At 42.7% G+C, this 18,752-nt stretch overlaps 1 protein-coding gene and 1 long non-coding RNA gene across 5 annotated transcripts in view; both read right to left on the reverse strand.

Moving 5' to 3' along the window:
- Positions 1 to 18,752, reverse strand: part of LOC309857099 (conserved oligomeric Golgi complex subunit 2-like) — a 141,251-nt gene that overhangs the window by 51,864 nt on the left and 70,635 nt on the right. The gene's annotated exons all lie outside the window — the stretch shown is intronic.
- LOC309857100 overlaps positions 1 to 18,752 on the reverse strand; it is a 42,338-nt gene that overhangs the window by 11,040 nt on the left and 12,546 nt on the right. For both annotated transcript variants that reach the window (XR_014307481.1, XR_014307482.1), the window contains exons 3-5: positions 15,656 to 15,797; positions 2,180 to 2,368; positions 1,898 to 2,075 (exon numbers count right to left, since the gene is read on the reverse strand). This is a non-coding gene — a long non-coding RNA (uncharacterized lncRNA). The remainder of the gene's footprint in view (positions 1 to 1,897; positions 2,076 to 2,179; positions 2,369 to 15,655; positions 15,798 to 18,752) is intronic.

An 18,752-nucleotide genomic window follows, 5' to 3' on the forward strand; every position in this document is an offset into this window, starting at 1 on the left:
TCCATAAAAATCCTCATAGCAGGGATGCCTGGGTGGCTCAGTTGGTTAAGCAGCTGCCTTCGGCTCAGGTCATGATCCCAGCATCCTGGGATCGAGTCCCACATCGGGCTCCTTGCTCAGCAGGGAGCCTGCTTCTCACTCTGCCTCTGCCTGTGCTCGCCCTCTCCCCCCCCCCCTCTCTGATAAATAAATAAAATCTTTTTTTAAAAAATCCTCAAAGCAGGGGTTTCAGGAAACTTCCAGGTAAGTAAACATATCCAGGTACCATGAGGGGGATGAAACCCAGCTCCACAGGAATACATTCCTGTGCTTGCGACCCTCCCAGACTGTGCCCTTTGTGTCCCTGCATCTGACTGTTCATCTGTATCCTTTATAATACCTTTCATAAATTGCAAATGAAAACAAATGTTTCCCAGAGTTCTGCGAGCCACTCAGTTGAACCGGAGGAGGAGCTGAAGGAACCTCTGATTTGTAGCCAAGTTGTAGAGAAGTTGTGGGTAACCTGGGCCCCTCCTACTTGTGACTGGCACCTGAATGTGATGGAACAGTCTCACGGGACTGAGACCTTAACCTGTGGGATCAGATGCCATATCAAGGCAGACAGTGTCAAAGCTGAGTGAAACTACAGGACACCCAGCTGGTGTTGCAGAGTTGCCTGGTGAGGGAAAAACCCACAGCCTCAGCCTCAGTGTTAGAAGTGAAGTGTTCTGTGTGAATATGGTAATATGAAAGCAGATGGGAGAACTGAAATGTTTGCTTGACATACACTCTCACACAAAATATTATGTATGCCAGGTCTTTGCTGATGTGATATAGCACATATTCAAGTTCTAGTGAAATATCATAAAGAGTCAACTCAAAAAACAAACAAACAAACAAACAAACAAACAAACAAGCAAACATACAAAATATGGATGAGCTGGGAGAAAATAAGCAATGTTTCCTCTTTCCTATCAAGAGAAAGTCCATTCCTGAATTATCCAAGATTTTGCTTTTACCTGAATAACCATACAGTTCAATAGTACTTGAAGGAAAAAGCATGTTTGCTCCTCAGCGATCCTTTCCCCTGATATGGCCGGCAAGAGTGGAGTGATTCTTGTGGATATATCTTTGCTCCAGAGTGGGGAAAAAAAGGAGTTCTTTCACCAACGTTCAAAGGGTTTTTAAAAAATGGCCTTTATTAAAATACATCTGCCCCTCCTTTGGAACCTGCTCACACTACACTCCAGGCCAGCGAGCATCAAGGGGTTGGAAATACAGTACAAAGTCCCATGAAGCCACCTCTCTCTCTAAACTATTCTTCTCTCTGCCAAATTCTGCTTCGGTCAGCCTAAGGATCAAATACCTGTATTTGCGCAATAAAGTGATGTGCATTAATCAATCATTGGCCCTAACTGGCAAGTTCCTTAAAAACTCATGGGACACAGATGGTTGCCATGACTTTCCCAGGAAGCAGCTACTGTCTTTCCATGAATGCGGCATGAAAATACACAGCTGGGTGAGCAGATGAATGTCCACTCGTGAAACAATCATGCTGAGGACAATAAACAGTAGTTTTGGATGGCAGATTTAAATTTCATTCACAGCCAAGAAAACACTCCAGATACATGATGTGTCTCCACTTCCTGCTGTTTCCAACATCTGAGTCCTCCCTTCCATTCCTGTTTCCACCACTTCAGTAAATGTCTCCCTTCCTCATTGCATATAAAAAAGGCTCTAATTCTTTCTATTCTTATGTCTGTAAGACATTACTGTGAACAAGAGCAGGGGATAATTCCTCCTCCAAACCCATCTATAAAATAAAGGGTTCTATTCAGGATCATGACAAGCTGAGGAATCCCTCAAGAGAACTTCCAGCGTCATTTCAACCTGTAAGGCTGGCTAAATTGTTCCTCACCATCCGCCACACCAGGGCTAGGACTGATGAGTGTCTCCACCATGCAGGTCCCTCTGGATGACATAATCGATGGGAAACCAGGCACGAGGCAAGCAAAAATCAGCACCTGCTCTTCTGCAACGTTTGTCTGAAGTTCTTGAAGCCACAGAAGAAACAGATTGACTTCTTCAGATCTTACCTAAAAACAAAATTAAAGGTGACAAAATTAAACACATGATTATGCAGAGATGCACTGCAATGCAGATTCAGTTCTGAGAAAGAAAAACTAGAAGTTAAAGGTACCGTTAAACTCTTGCACCAAGTTCTTAGTGACAAGGAAGCAGGCGTGCTGCAAGAAGCCCAAGGGTGAAGAGTTGTGGTCTGGAGCCACAGTGCCTGGTTCCAATGCAGGCTCTGCTTTTTGCTTTTCGCTAGCTTAGCTGTGGCCAATGGAGAACCACCTAACTTCTCCGTTTGCATCAGTCTCTACCTCTGAAAAATAAGGATGATAAAAGAATTTACCACAAAGTGCTGGCACAGGGATAAGTGACTTACAACAGTGCCTGTATCATCAACTGTCATTTAATCACAAAAATAATGCAAAGACAATCGTCCTCCAAATTTACAGTGTGCTTTGAATAGGGTTTTTTCTATAATATGCATATGTATCATGGAAAGTTCTTGAAAAATCTCAGAGCTAAATAAGACCTTAAAGACCTGGCTCAGTTATTTGACCTTGAAGCCCATTCATCAGGCATTTCTACACCAGCCCTCCTTTTTTTTTGCCTGTGCAGGTAGCTACCTCGAGGGCTGCCGCCAAATCATCACTTCCACAAAGAACCATTCAGAAATTTCTGGAACTCATATCATTGCTGGACTTCTGGCATAAGTCCATTGTTCCTGGTGGATGCTTCCAGTAGTAGGAAATGGAACATGCTCAATGAGGGCAGAGGGTTGTGTTTGACTTGCCCACTGCCATATCTCCAGCACCTAGAAAGGTGCCTGAAACACATAGCTGGCATCCAGTAAATGTGTGCAATAAATGAGTGAACTAGACAAGAATAGATATGCACTGGTAGACGTGGCCTGTGGAGTACAGCTTCAAAAGCAGGAGAGTATTGAGACTCCTACATCGTAGGTTGCATGGCACTGAGTTAAAGAAAATGGGTCCTACAATCAGACCAAAGGTTAAACCTCGAAAGCTGTGCGATCTTGGACAAGTCACCTACAAGAACAAAGACCCTTGTCTTCTATTGATAACAGCTGGGAAGAGAGAATCCATTTCAGAAGGAAAGGGGACACAGGACGGCTGTGTACGACACTTATATTGTGGTCAAGATGGCAGTGTAAATTCACTTCATGTGGTCCCACACCATCATCCCCCACTACCATTTGAAATACATGGTAATGATAGAAGAAATATATATATATATTTTTTTTCAGTGTAACAGTATTCGTTGTTTTTGCACCACACCCAGTGCTCCATGCAATCCGTGCCCTCTCTAATACCCACCACCTGGTTCCCCCAACCTCCCACCCCCTACCCCTTCAAAACCCTCAGATTATTTTTCAGAGTCCATAGTCTGTCATGGTTCACCTCCCCTTCCAGTTTCCCTCAACTCCCTTCTCTCCATCTCCCCTTGTCCACCATGCTATTTGTAATGCTCCACAAATAAGTGAAACCATATGATAATTGACTCTCTCTGCTTGACTTATTTCACTCAGCATAATCTCTTTCTGGAAGAGATTATATATATATTTTTAAAAGATTTATTTACTTACTTATTTATTTGACAGAGAGAGATCACAAGTAGGCAGAGAGGCAGAGAGAGAGAGAGAGAGAGAGAGAGAGAGAGGAGGAGGAAGAGGGCTCCCTGCTGATGCAGGACTCAATCCCAGGACCCTGAGATCATAACCTGAGCTGAAGAGACAGGCTTAACCCACCCACTTAGCCACCCAGGTGCCCCTAGATTAAACACATATATTTTTTAGAGATTTTATTTATTTATTTGGCAGACAGAGATCACAAATAGGCAGAGAGGCAGGCAGAGAGAGAGGAAGGGAAGCAGGCTCCCTGCTGAGCAGAGAGCCTGATGTGGGGCTCAATCTTAGGACCCTGGGATCATGCCTTCGAGCCAAGCCGAAGGCAGAGGCTTTAACCCACTGAGCCACCCAGGCACCCGTAGATTAAATATATATATATTTTTTTAAGAGAAGAGAAAAGTTAGCAAGTGAACCTCGGTAAAAAACAAAACAAACGGGGGGGAGGAGTCAAGATGGCGGAGAAGTAGCAAGCTGAGACTGCTTCAGCTAGCCGGAGATCAGCTAGATAGCTTATCTAAAGATTGCAAACACCTGAAAATCCATCGGCAGACCGAAGAGAAGAAGAAGAGCAATTCTGGAAACAGAAAAACAACCACTTTCTGAAAGGTAGGACCGGCGGAGAAGTGAATCCAAAGCGACGGGAAGATAGACCCCGGGGGGAGGGGCCGGCTCCCGGCAAGCGGCGGAGCAACCGCGCACAAAATCAGGACTTTTAAAAGTCTGTTCCGCTGAGGGACATCAGTCCAGAGGCTAAACCGGGGCGAAGCCCACGCGGGGTCAGCGTGGCCTCAGGTCCCGCAGGGTCACAGAAGGATCGGGGGTGTCTGAGTGTCGCAGAGCTTGCGGGTATTGGAACGGGAAAGCCGGCTACAGAGACAGAGCCGACAGTAAGCTCACAGCTCGGTGTTACCTTGAACCGGTCGCAGGCTCGGTGAGCTCGGAGCGCGGCCGGAGGTCAGGCAGACGGGAGTAACTGGGCGCTGTTCTCTGAGGGCGCACTGAGGAGTGGGGCCCTGGGCTCTCGGCTCCTCCGGGCCGGAGACCAGGAGGCCGCCATTTGTATTCCCGTCCTCCGGAACTCTACGGAAAGCGCTCAGGGAACAAAAGCTCCTGAAAGCAAACCCGAGCGGATTACTCACCCCGGCCCCGGGTAAGGGCGGTGTAATTCCGCCTGGGGCAAAGACACTTGAGAATCACTACAACAGGCCCCTCCCCCAGAAGATCAACAAGAAATCCAGCCGAGACCAAGTTCACCTACCAAGGAGTGCGGTTTCAATACCAAGGAGAGCAGCAGAATTCCAGAGGAGGAGAAAGCAAAGCACGGAACTCATGGCTTTTTTCCTGTGATTTTTTTTTAGTCTTGCAGTTAATTTAATTTTTTCTTTTTCATTTTTTTTTTTCTTTTTTTCTTTTTCTTCTCGCCTTCGGGTAAAAAATTTTTTTTTTTTAACTGTTACCTTTTTCTTTTTTAACGATTTTTTACTAGTTTATCTAATATATATATATATTTTCTTTTTTACATTTTTCTCAGGTGTTTTCTTTTTTTAAAAAAATTTTTTTTCTTTTCTTTTTTTTTCTTTCATCCTTTTTGAACCTCTTTTTATCCCCTTTCTCCCCACTCACGATTTTGGATCTCTTCTAATTTAGTTAAAGCATATTTTCCTGGGGTTGTTGCCACCCTTTTAGTATTTTACTTGCCCCTTCATTTACTCTTATCTGGCCAAAATGACAAGACGTAAAAATTCAACGCAAAAAAAAGAACAAGAGGCAGTACCAAAGGCTAGGGACCTAATCAATACAGACATCGGTAATATGTCAGATCTAGAGTTCAGAATGACAATTCTCAAGGTTCTAGCCGGGCTCGAAAAAGGCATGGAAGATATTAGAGAAACCCTCTCGAGAGATATAAAAGCCCTTTCTGGAGAAATAAAAGAACTAAAATCTAACCAAGTTGAAATCAAAAAAGCTATTAATGAGGTGCAATCAAAAATGGAGGCTCTCACTGCTAGGATAAATGAGGCAGAAGAAAGAATTAGTGATATAGAAGACCAAATGACAGAGAATAAAGAAGCTGAGCAAAAGAGGGACAAACAGCTACTGGACCACGAGGGGAGAATTCGAGAATTAAGTGACACCATAAGACGAAACAACATTAGAATAATTGGGATTCCAGAAGAAGAAGAAAGAGAGAGGGGAGCAGAAGGTATACTGGAGAGAATTATTGGGGAGAATTTCCCCAATATGGCAAAGGGAACGAGCATCAAAATTCAGGAGGTTCAGAGAACGCCCCTCAACATCAATAAGAATAGGCCCACACCCCGTCACCTAATAGTAAAATTTACAAGTCTCAGTGACAAAGAGAAAATCCTGAAAGCAGCCCGGGAAAAGAAGTCTGTAACATACAATGGTAAAAATATTAGATTGGCAGCTGACTTATCCACAGAGACCTGGCAGGCCAGAAAGAGCTGGCATGATATTTTTAGAGCACTAAACGAGAAAAACATGCAGCCCAGAATACTATATCCAGCTAGGCTATCATTGAAAATAGAAGGAGAGATTAAAAGCTTCCAGGACAAACAACAACTGAAAGAATTTGCAAATACCAAACCAGCTCTACAGGAAATATTGAAAGGGGTCCTCTAAGCAAAGAGAGAGCCTACAAGTGGTAGATCAGAAAGGAACAGAGACCATATACAATAACAGTCACCTTACAGGCAATACAATGGCACTAAATTCATATCTCTCAATAGTTACCCTAAATGTGAATGGGCTAAATGCCCCTGTCAAAAGACACAGTGTATCAGAATGGATAAAAAAACAAAACCCATCTATATGTTGCCTCCAAGAAACTCATTTTAAGCCCGAAGACACCTCCAGATTTAAAGTGAGGGGGTGGAAAAGAATTTACCATGCTAATGGACATCAGAAGAAAGCAGGAGTGGCAATCCTTATATCAGATCAATTAGATTTTAAGCCAAAGACTATAATAAGAGATGAGGAAGGACACTATATCATACTCAAAGGGTCTGTCCAACAAGAAGATTTAACAATTTTAAATATCTATGCCCCCAACGTGGGAGCAGCCAACTATATAAACCAATTAATAACAAAATCAAAGAAACACATCAACAACAATACAATAATAGTAGGGGACTTTAACACTCCCCTCACTGAAATGGACAGGTCATCCAAGCAAAAGATCAGCAAGGAAATAAAGGCCTTAAACGACACACTGGACCAGATGGACATCACAGATATATTCAGAACATTTCATCCCAAAGCAACAGAATACACATTCTTCTCTAGTGCACATGGAACATTCTCTAGAATAGATCACATCCTCGGTCCTAAATCAGGACTCAACCGGTATCAAAAGATTGGGATCATTCCCTGCATATTTTCAGACCACAATGCTCTAAAGCTAGAACTCAACCACAAAAGGAAGTTTGGAAAGAACCCAAATACATGGAGACTAAACAGTATCCTTCTAAAGAATGAATGGGTCAACCGGGAAATTAAAGAAGAATTGAAAAAAATCATGGAAACAAATGATAATGAAAATACAACGGTTCAAAATCTGTGGGACACAATAAAGGCAGTCCTGAGAGGAAAATATATAGCGGTACAAGCCTTTCTCAAGAAACAAGAAAGGTCTCAGGTACACAACCTAACCCTACACCTAAAGGAGCTGGAGAAAGAACAAGAAAGAAACCCTAAGCCCAGCAGGAGAAGAGAAATCATAAAGATCAGAGCAGAAATCAATGAAATAGAAACCAAAAAAACAATAGAAAAAATCAACGAAAGTAGGAGCTGGTTCTTTGAAAGAATTAATAAAATTGATAAACCCCTGGCCCGACTTATCAAAAAGAAAAGAGAAAGGACCCAAATAAATAAAATCATGAATGAAAGAGGAGAGATCACAACTAACACCAAAGAAATACAAACTATTATAAGAACATACTATGAGCAACTCTACGGCAATAAATTTGACAATCTGGAAGAAATGGATGCATTCCTAGAAACATATAAACTACCACAACTGAACCAGGAAGAAATAGAAAGCCTGAACAGACCCATAACCAGTAAGGAGATTGAAACAGTCATTAAAAATCTCCAAACAAACAAAAGCCCAGGGCCAGATGGCTTCCCGGGGGAATTCTACCAAACATTTAAAGAAGAACTAATTCCTATTCTCCTGAAACTGTTCCAAAAAATAGAAATGGAAGGAAAACTACCAAACTCATTTTATGAGGCCAGCATCACCTTGATCCCAAAACCAGACAAGGATCCCACCAAAAAAGAGAGCTATAGACCGATATCCTTGATGAACACAGATGCGAAAATACTCAACAAAATACTAGCCAATAGGATTCAACAGTACATTAAAAAGATTATTCACCACGACCAAGTGGGATTTATTCCAGGGCTGCAAGGTTGGTTCAACATCCGCAAATCAGTCAATGTGATACAACACATCAATAAAAGAAAGAACAAGAACCATATGATACTCTCAATAGATGCTGAAAAAGCATTTGACAAAGTACAGCATCCCTTCCTGATCAAAACTCTTCAAAGTGTAGGGATAGAGGGCACATACCTCAATATCATCAAAGCCATCTATGAAAAACCCACCGCAAATATCATTCTCAATGGAGAAAAACTGAAAGCTTTTCCACTAAGGTCAGGAACACGGCAGGGATGTCCTTTATCACCACTGCTATTCAACATAGTACTAGAGGTCCTAGCCTCAGCAATCAGACAACAAAAGGAAATTAAAGGCATCCAAATTGGCAAAGAAGAAGTCAAATTATCACTCTTTGCAGATGATATGATACTATATGTGGAAAACCCAAAAGACTCCACTCAAAAACTGCTAGAACTTATACAGGAATTCAGTAAAGTGTCAGGATATAAAATCAATGCACAGAAATCAGTTGCATTTCTCTACACCAACAGCAAGACAGAAGAAAGAGATATTAAGGAGTCAATCCCATTTACAATTGCATCCAAAACCATAAGATACCTAGGAATTAACCTAACCAAAGAGACACAGAATCTATACTTAGAAAACTATAAAGTACTCATGAAAGAAATTGAGGAAGACACAAAGAAATGGAAAAATGTTCCATGCTCCTGGATTGGAAGAATAAATATTGTGAAAATGTCTATGCTACCTAAAGCAATCTACACATTTAATGCAATTCCTATCAAAGTACCATCCATCTTTTTCAAAGAAATGGAACAAATAATGCTAAAATTTATATGGAACCAGAAAAGACCTCGAATAGCCAAAGGGATATTGAAAAAAAAAGCCAACGTTGGTGGCATCACAATTCCGGACTTCAAGCTCTATTACAAAGCTGTCATCATCAAGACAGCATGGTACTGGCACAAAAACAGACACATAGATCAATGGAATAGAATAGAGAGCCCAGAAATAGACCCTCAAATCTATGGTCAACTCATCTTCGACAAAGCAGGAAAGAATGTCCAATGGAAAAAAGACAGCCTCTTCAATAAATGGTGCTGGGAAAATTGGACAGCCACATGCAGAAAAATGAAATTGGACCATTTCCTTACACCACACACAAAAATAGACTCAAAATGGATGAAGGACCTCAATGTGCGAAAGGAATCCATCAAAATCCTTGAGGAGAACTCAGGCAGCAACCTCTTCGACCTCTGCCGCAGCAACATCTTCCTAGGAACAACGCAAAAGGCAAGGGAAGCAAGGGAAAAAATGAACTATTGGGATTTCATCAAGATCAAAAGCTTTTGCACAGCAAAGGAAACAGTTAACAAAATCAAAAGACAACTGACAGAATGGGAGAAGATATTTGCAAACGACATATCAGATAAAGGACTAGTGTCCAGAATCTATAAAGAACTTAGCAAACTCAACACCCAAAGAACAAATAATCCAATCAAGAAATGGGCAGAGGACATGAACAGACATTTCTGCAAAGAAGACATCCAGATGGCCAACAGACACATGAAAAAGTGCTCCATATCACTCGGCATCAGGGAAATACAAATCAAAACCACAATGAGATATCACCTCACACCAGTCAGAATGGCTAAAATCAACAAGTCAGGAAATGACAGATGCTGGCGAGGATGCGGAGAAAGGGGAACCCTCCTACACTGTTGGTGGGAATGCAAGCTGGTGCAGCCACTCTGGAAAACAGCATGGAGGTTCCTCAGAATGTTGAAAATAGAACTGCCCTATGACCCAGCAATTGCACTATTGGGTATTTACCCTAAAGATACAAATGTAGTGATCCAAAGGGGCACATGCACCCGAATGTTTATAGCAGCAATGTCCACAATAGCCAAACTATGGAAAGAACCTAGATGTCCATCCACAGATGAATGGATCAAGAAGATGTGGTATATATACACAATGGAATACTATGCAGCCATCAAAAGAAATGAAATCTTGCCATTTGCGACAACATGGATGGAACTAGAGCGTATCATGCTTAGCGAAATAAGTCAAGCAGAGAAAGACAACTATCATATGATCTCCCTGATATGAGGAAGTGGTGATGCAACATGGAGGCTTAAGTGGGTAGGAGAAGAATCAATGAAACAAGATGGGATTGGGAGGGAGACAAACCATAAGTGACTCTTAATCTCACAAAACAAACTGAGGGTTGCTGGGGGGAGGGGGTTTGGGAGAAGGGGGTGGGATTATGGACATTGGGGAGGGTATGTGCTTTGGTGAGTGCTGTGAAGTGTGTAAACCTGGTGATTCACAGACCTGTACCCCTGGGGATAAAAATATATGTTTATAAAAAAAAAAAAAAAAAAGAAAGGACAAATACCCAACTTTTGTAGCAGCATGGACGGGACTGGAAGAGATTATTATGCTGAGTGAAATAAGTCAAGCAGAGAGAGTCAATTATCATATGGTTTCACTTATTTGTGGAGCATAACAAATAGCATGGAGACATGGGGAGTTAGAGAGGAGAAGGGAGTTGGGGGAAATTGGAAGGGGAGGTGAACCATGAGAGACTATGGACTCTGAAAAACAATCTGAGGATTTTGAAGGGGTGGGGGGTGGGAGTTTGGGGTACTAGGTGGTGGGTATTATAAAGGGCACGAATTGCATGGAGCACTGGGTGTGGTGAAAAATAATGAACACTGTTATGCTGAAAATAAAAAATAAATTAAAAAAAAAAAAAAAAAAAAAAAAAACAAAAAAAAAAAAAACAAAACCCAAAATTGACAAATATCTCCATGAAGCAGCAACTGCAGAAATTCTCAGTGATGCACAGACGTGTAGCGACAGGAAAAGATGTCTGGAGGCTGACTTCAAGGAGGACAAGTCGCTCCCACTGGAGATAAAGGCAGACAGAAAGGCCTGCTCGCTTGCTGCCTGAAGCCACAACTTCAACTGGGCTGGCGGAATTGATTGCACACCACTTGCTTCACCAGAACACTGTGAGGTTTCCAGTAGCTCATTACATCTAAACACTACTGCCTCCTTTCACAAGGTTTCCCTTCCGGATTGCCCCTGACTTACAGGGATAGGCAGTAGGTGTCCCTACACGTGCTCCTTCCAAATTCTCTCCTCTCTCTGCTTTCTTCTGATCCACTTTTTATTTATGGGCTAGCTTTACAGGATATCCCTTCTGTGATTAAACAGATCTTAATAATTCTACCTTTTGTAAAGGAAGCCTTCCCCAATTATTTAGATGTTGATAAATATTTACCTCTGAATCTCCATAAATCATCACTTTATATGGCACCAACATATGGAAAAAAAGAATGAAGTTACCCAATTTTCAGAATGAACCATACAAATTACAACCTAACATCTAAAGCCAGAGACAGAAAGAGAACATCCGCATAAACTAAAGTAATGCGGGCTCCTTATTCATTCATATTTATTATGCAAAATGGAAGTTTTAGGAAGATTAGAATAATGCATACTTGTTCTATTATATAGGCAACTAATCCTCTGTAGATGGTAATGTATCCATAACTCCATCTCCAATCTAGAATTTCTGAACACGAGGAGAGGGTATTAAAATCTCCTCTGTGGGAGGTAGAGCATTACAGTGTCTGGCTCTGGCCTTCCTGCTGCAGGATGAGACTTGCAATTAGTGATGGCAAATGGAATTCACAAAACATTTCTGGGCTTTAGAGGACATCGGAAAACTAACAAAGGACTTAGAAAACGGTAGGAAAAAAAGCAGGAAGAGGGAGGTGGCAGAAACAAGTGAGCCAAAACCTGATCTGTAAGCAACAAGCTCAAGAGAAACAAATCAGGGTGCCAGAGAACAAATGCCATTTTCACTGCAGGATCTCTACAGGCCTGTGCCCTCCAGACCCCGTTCCCACCACAGGGTAAGTTGGGGGAACTGAACCTGAGATTTCCTTAATAAACCAGGACCCTCAAATGGGACCAAAGTGATCCCAACCAAGAACACTCCCAGCCTCCTGGCAAAGGAAAGACAAACCCTCCAGGAAAAAACAAACAAACAAAAAACCACCAAAAAACAGAATTAAAAGAGATTACATCTATGTTCCAATAAATCTGGTCTCAAAATCCCTTCCCAGAGCATGCAAGAAATGAGGCCACTGTGAGAGACAGAAGACTGAGGGAAAATGAAGACTTCAGACACTGGAATGATCAGATACAGAATAGAAAATATTGCATGTTAATTGTTTAAGAACACAAAAGAGGTTTAAAAATGAAGAAGGATCAAGAGCCTATCAAAAGCAACAGGCCAAGTGTGAACATGGAACTGAAGGAAGTTAAACAGGGACCAAAAATCACTGAGACGTAAAACACAACAGAAAACACACCAGAATGGTGGGGCAGTAGATGAGCCCCGAATGAAGGACTTCACAACACTGCACCAAGAAGTGAAGACATTCCCCAGAATGCAACACAAGGAGGCAGGAGAAGAGGATGAACGCGAGCTTGAGAGACACGAACAACAGACGGGAGGTTTAAATACGAATCCTGGGAAGTACAGCAGAAGGACAGAGTCAACATTTCAGAAGAAAACAGCTGAGGATATTACAGAAATGATAAATCCAGAAATACAGGAAATGCACAGATACCAAGCAAGATGAGAAATCTTCAATTAAACATTTTGTGGTAAAGCTATAGAACACCAAAAACTAAGAAAAGGTTTTAAGGAAAGCCAGAGAGAAAAGGCATTTAAAGGAATGAACAGGGTGGAAACAGGGTTTAAAGCTGCTACAGTGGTAAGGCGATGCTAGTAAAATGGTACCTGTAAAGGGTGACAGGAGTATTTTTACTGCCACTACTGCTAATACTGTGTCTAATGCACATAACAACTGAAGACTGCGAAGGTTAAGCTGGAGCAGAAAAAAATTAAATGAATTATGACCCTCAAAAGAAGGATCATTTCGGGGCGCCTGGGTGGCTCAGTGGGTTAAGCCTCTGCCCTCAGCTCAGGTCATGATCCCAGGGTCCTGGGATTGAGCCCCGCATCGGGCTTTCTGCTCTGCAGGGAGCCTGCTTCCTCCTCTCTCTGCCTGCCTCTCTGCCTACTTGTGATCTCTGTCTGTCAAATAAATAAATAAAATCTTAAAAAAAAAAAAAAGAAGGATTATGCCAATGAATTTCACAACTCTGGTGATCACTTTAAAAGCATCTCCTCTTTTTATCATAGCATTTGTATCATGTCCAGGATGATATATTACAGCACACATGATAGAATATTTTAAAACAATAGTCCATTTTGCTCAAACTCCATGTTGAAAGCAAACGACTCTGTCAAACACTTAGAAGAAGGTAAAAGTAGTGGAACCATGTTTTGTCAAGAAAGCCCAGGGAGAAAAGCAGGTAGTAAAACCAAGTAGCAGTATCGAGGAAGGGCAGCCTCAGGAAGAAAATGAACACCGTTTTCTTCTGCTTTGTTCTCTTCTTGTTGGTATCTTTTTTTTTTTTTTGGGTCTTTCCCAGAAATCACTTCATATATATACATTTATCTGTTCAACTTCAGTGAAAATTGGGAGGAAAAGGTGCCAGAACTTTTGAATGGTTCTCTTCAGCTGAGTGCTTATTTTCTTCCTTCAGTTTCTCTGGGGTTCCCACTATTCTTCAATAAACATGTTTTGCTTTCTGGCAGGGTAAAGACAAATGCATTTTTAAAAGAAGTAATGGCAGGTCATCCGTTCATCCAGATCAGGAGAGAGCCCATACCAGGGAAGGCAGAGAGGGTAGTAGACTCCCCTCTGTGAGTTCCTGCCCTCTTGGTCTTTCCTCAGCCCTTGCTCTCTGCTCTGTCTCTCCAGTCACACCCCAAACCCAGAGAAACAAAAGGACTGTTCAAAACTTAAACCCTGTGAGAAGGGCCACGCAGAGGCAAGGAGAGCCCTGTAAGACTCTGAGCCATGTGGTCTGTATCTGAGACTGTACAACTCCTTGAGCCACGTTCCATTCCCTCCATGCCTAATGTTGGCCTCGCGTTCTACAGAAGCAGTCAGGGCATCCATACACTCCTCTCTGTGTGCTTTTCTGTATACCTGATCCCATCTCAACCCACAACACCCAGCAGCATGCACCATCTGTCATCTCCCTTCAGTCAACCTGCAAATAGGTAAACACAGCCTGTAAAACCCACCCTTGTCCAAGCTATGTCTGGAGTTATGATCGTCTGTGTCTTTACCATCAAACTTTCTAAAAGGCTATTCTTGTGTGTGACCTCCATGGTCTCACGCCCAGTCACTCTATCTGTCTGTCTGGCTTAGGACGCCACTACTCACCTCCCATTTTCTTTCAGTACTCAGTGACAACCTCCTCGATCTAACCCCACCCCCTAATCAAGCTGCTTAGCAACTTTTCACATCATCGAACATTGCTGACATTTCATTCCTTGAAATCTCTCTTCTCTAGACATGTGTGCAAAAATGCCTTCCTGGCATCAAAGCCATGTCCCTCCCCTTCCATCCACTACTCCTTTATTCTTCCCCTTTATCTGCCCAAGAAAAGAAGGAATTACCCTAAATCCTTAACTGTCACTCTCTCTCCAAGGAATATATCCCTTGGCAACAGCATGATTGCATCTCTCTTCCCCCAAGCACCCATTCCTACATTTTGACTGTCCAACCAGAACGTACACCTGCGGGTCCCACAGACACCTCAACTCAGATTGCCTAAAGCTGCACTCCTCCTCTTACCTCCTGGACCCGGCTCCCTTCCTGAGTTGCTACAACTGTTGTGGCAGTTGACACATCAGACTCAACATTCTGAAAGCACAGAGGCACCCCTAAGCCTACTGCAGCATTTTTTTTTCCATAGCCGAGGTATGGAAGCAGCCCAAGTGTCCGGCAACAGAAGACGAAGTGGTACATACACTCAATGGTATATTACTCAGCCATCAAAAAGGATGAGATCCTGATATTTACAACAGTTTGGATGTACCTAGAGGGTATTGTGCTAAGCAAAATAAGTCAGACAGAGAAAAACAAATACTGTATCTTCAGGGATGAATCCTTGAAAAATGCCCTACATATTCAAGTTTTAATGCAGGACCAGAAGCAACAGTTTTTGTATATATCACCACGATATAAAATAAAATCTTTAAAAAAAAAAGGGAAATAATAGGACAACAGCAATTAGGGTAAAAAGACTTAACAATTGTCTTGCTCATCATCACCAGCACCACACCAGTTACACGTCTGGCCCCCAGGCCAGCATAGCAGGTGTGAGGACAGGTCCAGGCAGAAAAAGTGTTACTTCTCACATTTTTTGAAAAATGATAAACAGAAGGGATTCCTGGGTGACTAGGCTGGTTGAGCGGCCAACTCTTGATCTCAGCTCGGGTCTTGATCTCACGGTGGTGAGTTTGAGTTCCACACTGGGCTCTGCACTGGGTGTGGAGCCTGCTTTAAACTAAACTACACTAAACTAAACTAAACTAAACTAAAATAACACCTCTGTCAAAAGTACCTGAATTCACAACTTACATGTAAGTCAAGTTCTACTTGTTCTAAGACAGCATGAAAACCAAGGTGTCGTTATCAAGACAGGAAGCAAGATAAATTGTGTATTCCATGTGCCGTGAGATGACTCCAACTGCATCCAAGTCAGCCATGGCCCTCCACACATCTGCAAAAGAGGGTATATTATCCCCATTAGCACAGAGGAAACCAAGGCTCAGAGAGGTTAAAAAAAAAAAAAAAAGAGTCCAAGATCATAGCATCATTTAGCAGCATTGCCAGAATGTATAGGAATTACCTCAAAATAGGCCACACTAGTGGAAGAATACCTTAGTGTGGAGTTATGAAAACCTAGGTAGAACGCTGCCTCAGAAAGGCAGATAATCAATAAAGGAAAAATAAAGAGGCGCCTAGGTGGTTCTGTTGGTTAAGCATCTGCATTGGGCTCAGGTCATAATCCTGGGATCTCGCCCTATGTCAGACTTCCTGCTCAGCAGGGAGTCTGCTTCTCCCTCTGCCTCTGCTCCCCATTCATTCTCATAAACAAACAAATCAATAAAATCTTACCCCAGAAAAAGAAAAAATAAAGATTATAAGCTTACAATAAAGATATGAATGATGAGTCAAAGCTTTCAGTGACACACCCTCACCTGCCTACAGTTCTCTGGCTAAAACATGGGTGGAATTGATGGGGTTAGAAGAACAGGAGGCACATAGGCCCGGACAGCACAGCCCCAGCAGATGCAGAATCCTGGTGTAGGTTTAGCTAGCTTTCATTGTCCTTTAAAATGTCAAAGCTAAAGAAATCTGGTAGGGTTATTGAAGACTGATCCTGGGGGATGCCTGGTTGGCTCAGCCTGTTAGGCAGCAGCCTAACATGACTCAGGTCATGATCACAGGGTCCTGGGATCAAGTCCGGCATCAGACTCCTTACCCAACCAGAAGCCTGCCTCTCCCTCTGCCTGTTGCTCCCCCTGCTTGTGCTCTCTCACTGACAAATAAATAATCTTTAAAAAGAAAGAAGAAAGAAAAAAAGAAAAGAAAAATTAAATCTGATCTACAGTATAGAACAACACAAAGGATGGTACTTTAATGGGCTGATTTCTGATTGTTTGATTTTAAGTAGGCTCCACAGCCAGCACGGACACTAATGCAGGGTTTGATCTCAGGACCCTAAGACCATGAACTGAGCCAAAGGCAGACAATCGATTAAGCCACCCAGGCACCCCACCTTCTTGGGTTCTTTTTTTTTTTTTTTTAAGGATTTTATTTATTTATTTGAGAGAGAGAAATCACAAGGAGATGGAGAGGCAGGCAGAGAGAGAGAGAGGGAAGCAGGCTCCCCGCTGAGCAGAGAGCCCGATGCGGGACTTGATCCCAGGACCCTGAGATCATGACCTGAGCCGAAAGCAGCGGCTTAACCCACTGAGCCACCCAGGCACCCCACTTACTTGGGTTCTAATGGGACTTTTCCTAGGTTCTAATACTAGCTGTACTGGCTGCCAGGGGGAATGAAGTCCAGCACCACAAGAAAAGCATCCCAAGGCAGCAGTCCTCTGCAGAAGATTTGCTGGTGGCTGCCATCATCAAAGAGTCAGTGGGTGAAGTTGTTGAAGCACAGTGGGAACAATGATAGCCACTGCCTTTTGGGTGTCACTGAATCATCCTACTCATCTTCAGGAAGCCTGGCCCTTCTCCAGTCAACACAGCAAAAGCACACTTGTTAGAAGAACAGGGGAGGGGGTCATCTCCCTCCCTCCCAGAAACTGAAGCAACCAGCCAAACAGTGCAGCACTGGAGTAAAAAATAAAAATATGAAGGAATGTGGCAGCACCTGGGTAGCTCAGTCTGTTAAGCATCTGCCTTTGGGTCAGGTCCTGATCTCAGAGACCTGGGATCTGAGACCCACATCAGGCTCCCTGCTCAGTGAGGAGTCTCCCTTTCCTTCTACCTCTGCCCCTGCTCCTAGCTCATTCTCTCTCTCTCTCTCTCTCTCTCTCTCTCTCAAATAAATAAAATCTTTAAAATAAGAAATTTAAAAATGAAGGAATGAATCAAAATGCAGAATTCAGAAACAGAACTACAGATATAAAAACTACATATAAAAACCTGAAATATGACCTGGTAAGTGAGGAAGGATTATTAAATCATGATACTGTATGAATTGATTGCCAATTTTTTCTTAGAACATAGAGCACACTGCACTATACGAAAGCAAAAACACAAAATTAGGATTGAATACAAAAACAAAATTATCAGTGTTATTCCATCAAGTGTTTCTCTAACCTACTGATCAAAACCTCAGTTCATCCTCCAAAAGAATCTGGGCACCACCTCAGCACACACGTACACATTTTCAGGCCACAGTTCACACTGCTCCAGTCCCCACTCTAAGTCCTGAGCCATGGGCTCCTTCAGGCAAAGCCACCACCAACTATGTCAGGGCCCCTGCCCTAGAAATCCCCAAACCCAACGACTTCACAACAGGGAGACTCAGGGAGATTCATATGGGCAGAAATGTGGGACTTTGACTTTTTTTTTTAAATTAAAAGAAAAATACAGCAAGAAACATTTCTAGCACAAAGTGAAGAGCTAATCTCTCACAATGTCGAGAGTATTAGAATTATCAATACACCATCAATAGTTTGATAGGTCAAACAGGCCAAAAGCTGGAAACACAAGAGGAAATGCTCACAGAAAACAGACCTGAAAGCCAGGGCCTGGACCGGCTGACATGGCTCTGCCGCTTACCACAGCGAGAAAGTGTAACTTTCCTGGGCCTCAACTTCCCTCCTGGCCAGCAGGAAAGTGGCAACACCACAAAACTCATGTCTGGTCACCTTTTGGGTGTCACTGAATCATCCTACTCATCTTCAGGAAGCCTGGCCCTTCTCTAATCAACGCAGCAAAAGCAAACTTGTTAGAAGAACAGGGGATGGGGTCATCTCCCTCCCTCCCAGAAACTGAAGCAAGAGAATGAAAGGAGAATGCTCGGTGAGAGCCCCGCCACACCGCCCGTCCAGCCACAGTCTGTGCCCAGTGAATGGGAATTTCCTCTACTGCAGCCACACGAAGAGCTGAAGGATCTGCACAGGATGCCTGTTTATTTACCACTCACAAAACC

The sequence above is a fragment of the Mustela nivalis genome (assembly GCF_964662115.1).
Source record: "Mustela nivalis genome assembly, contig: HAP1_SCAFFOLD_379, whole genome shotgun sequence".
In the NCBI taxonomy this organism is placed as follows: Eukaryota; Metazoa; Chordata; class Mammalia; order Carnivora; family Mustelidae; genus Mustela; species Mustela nivalis.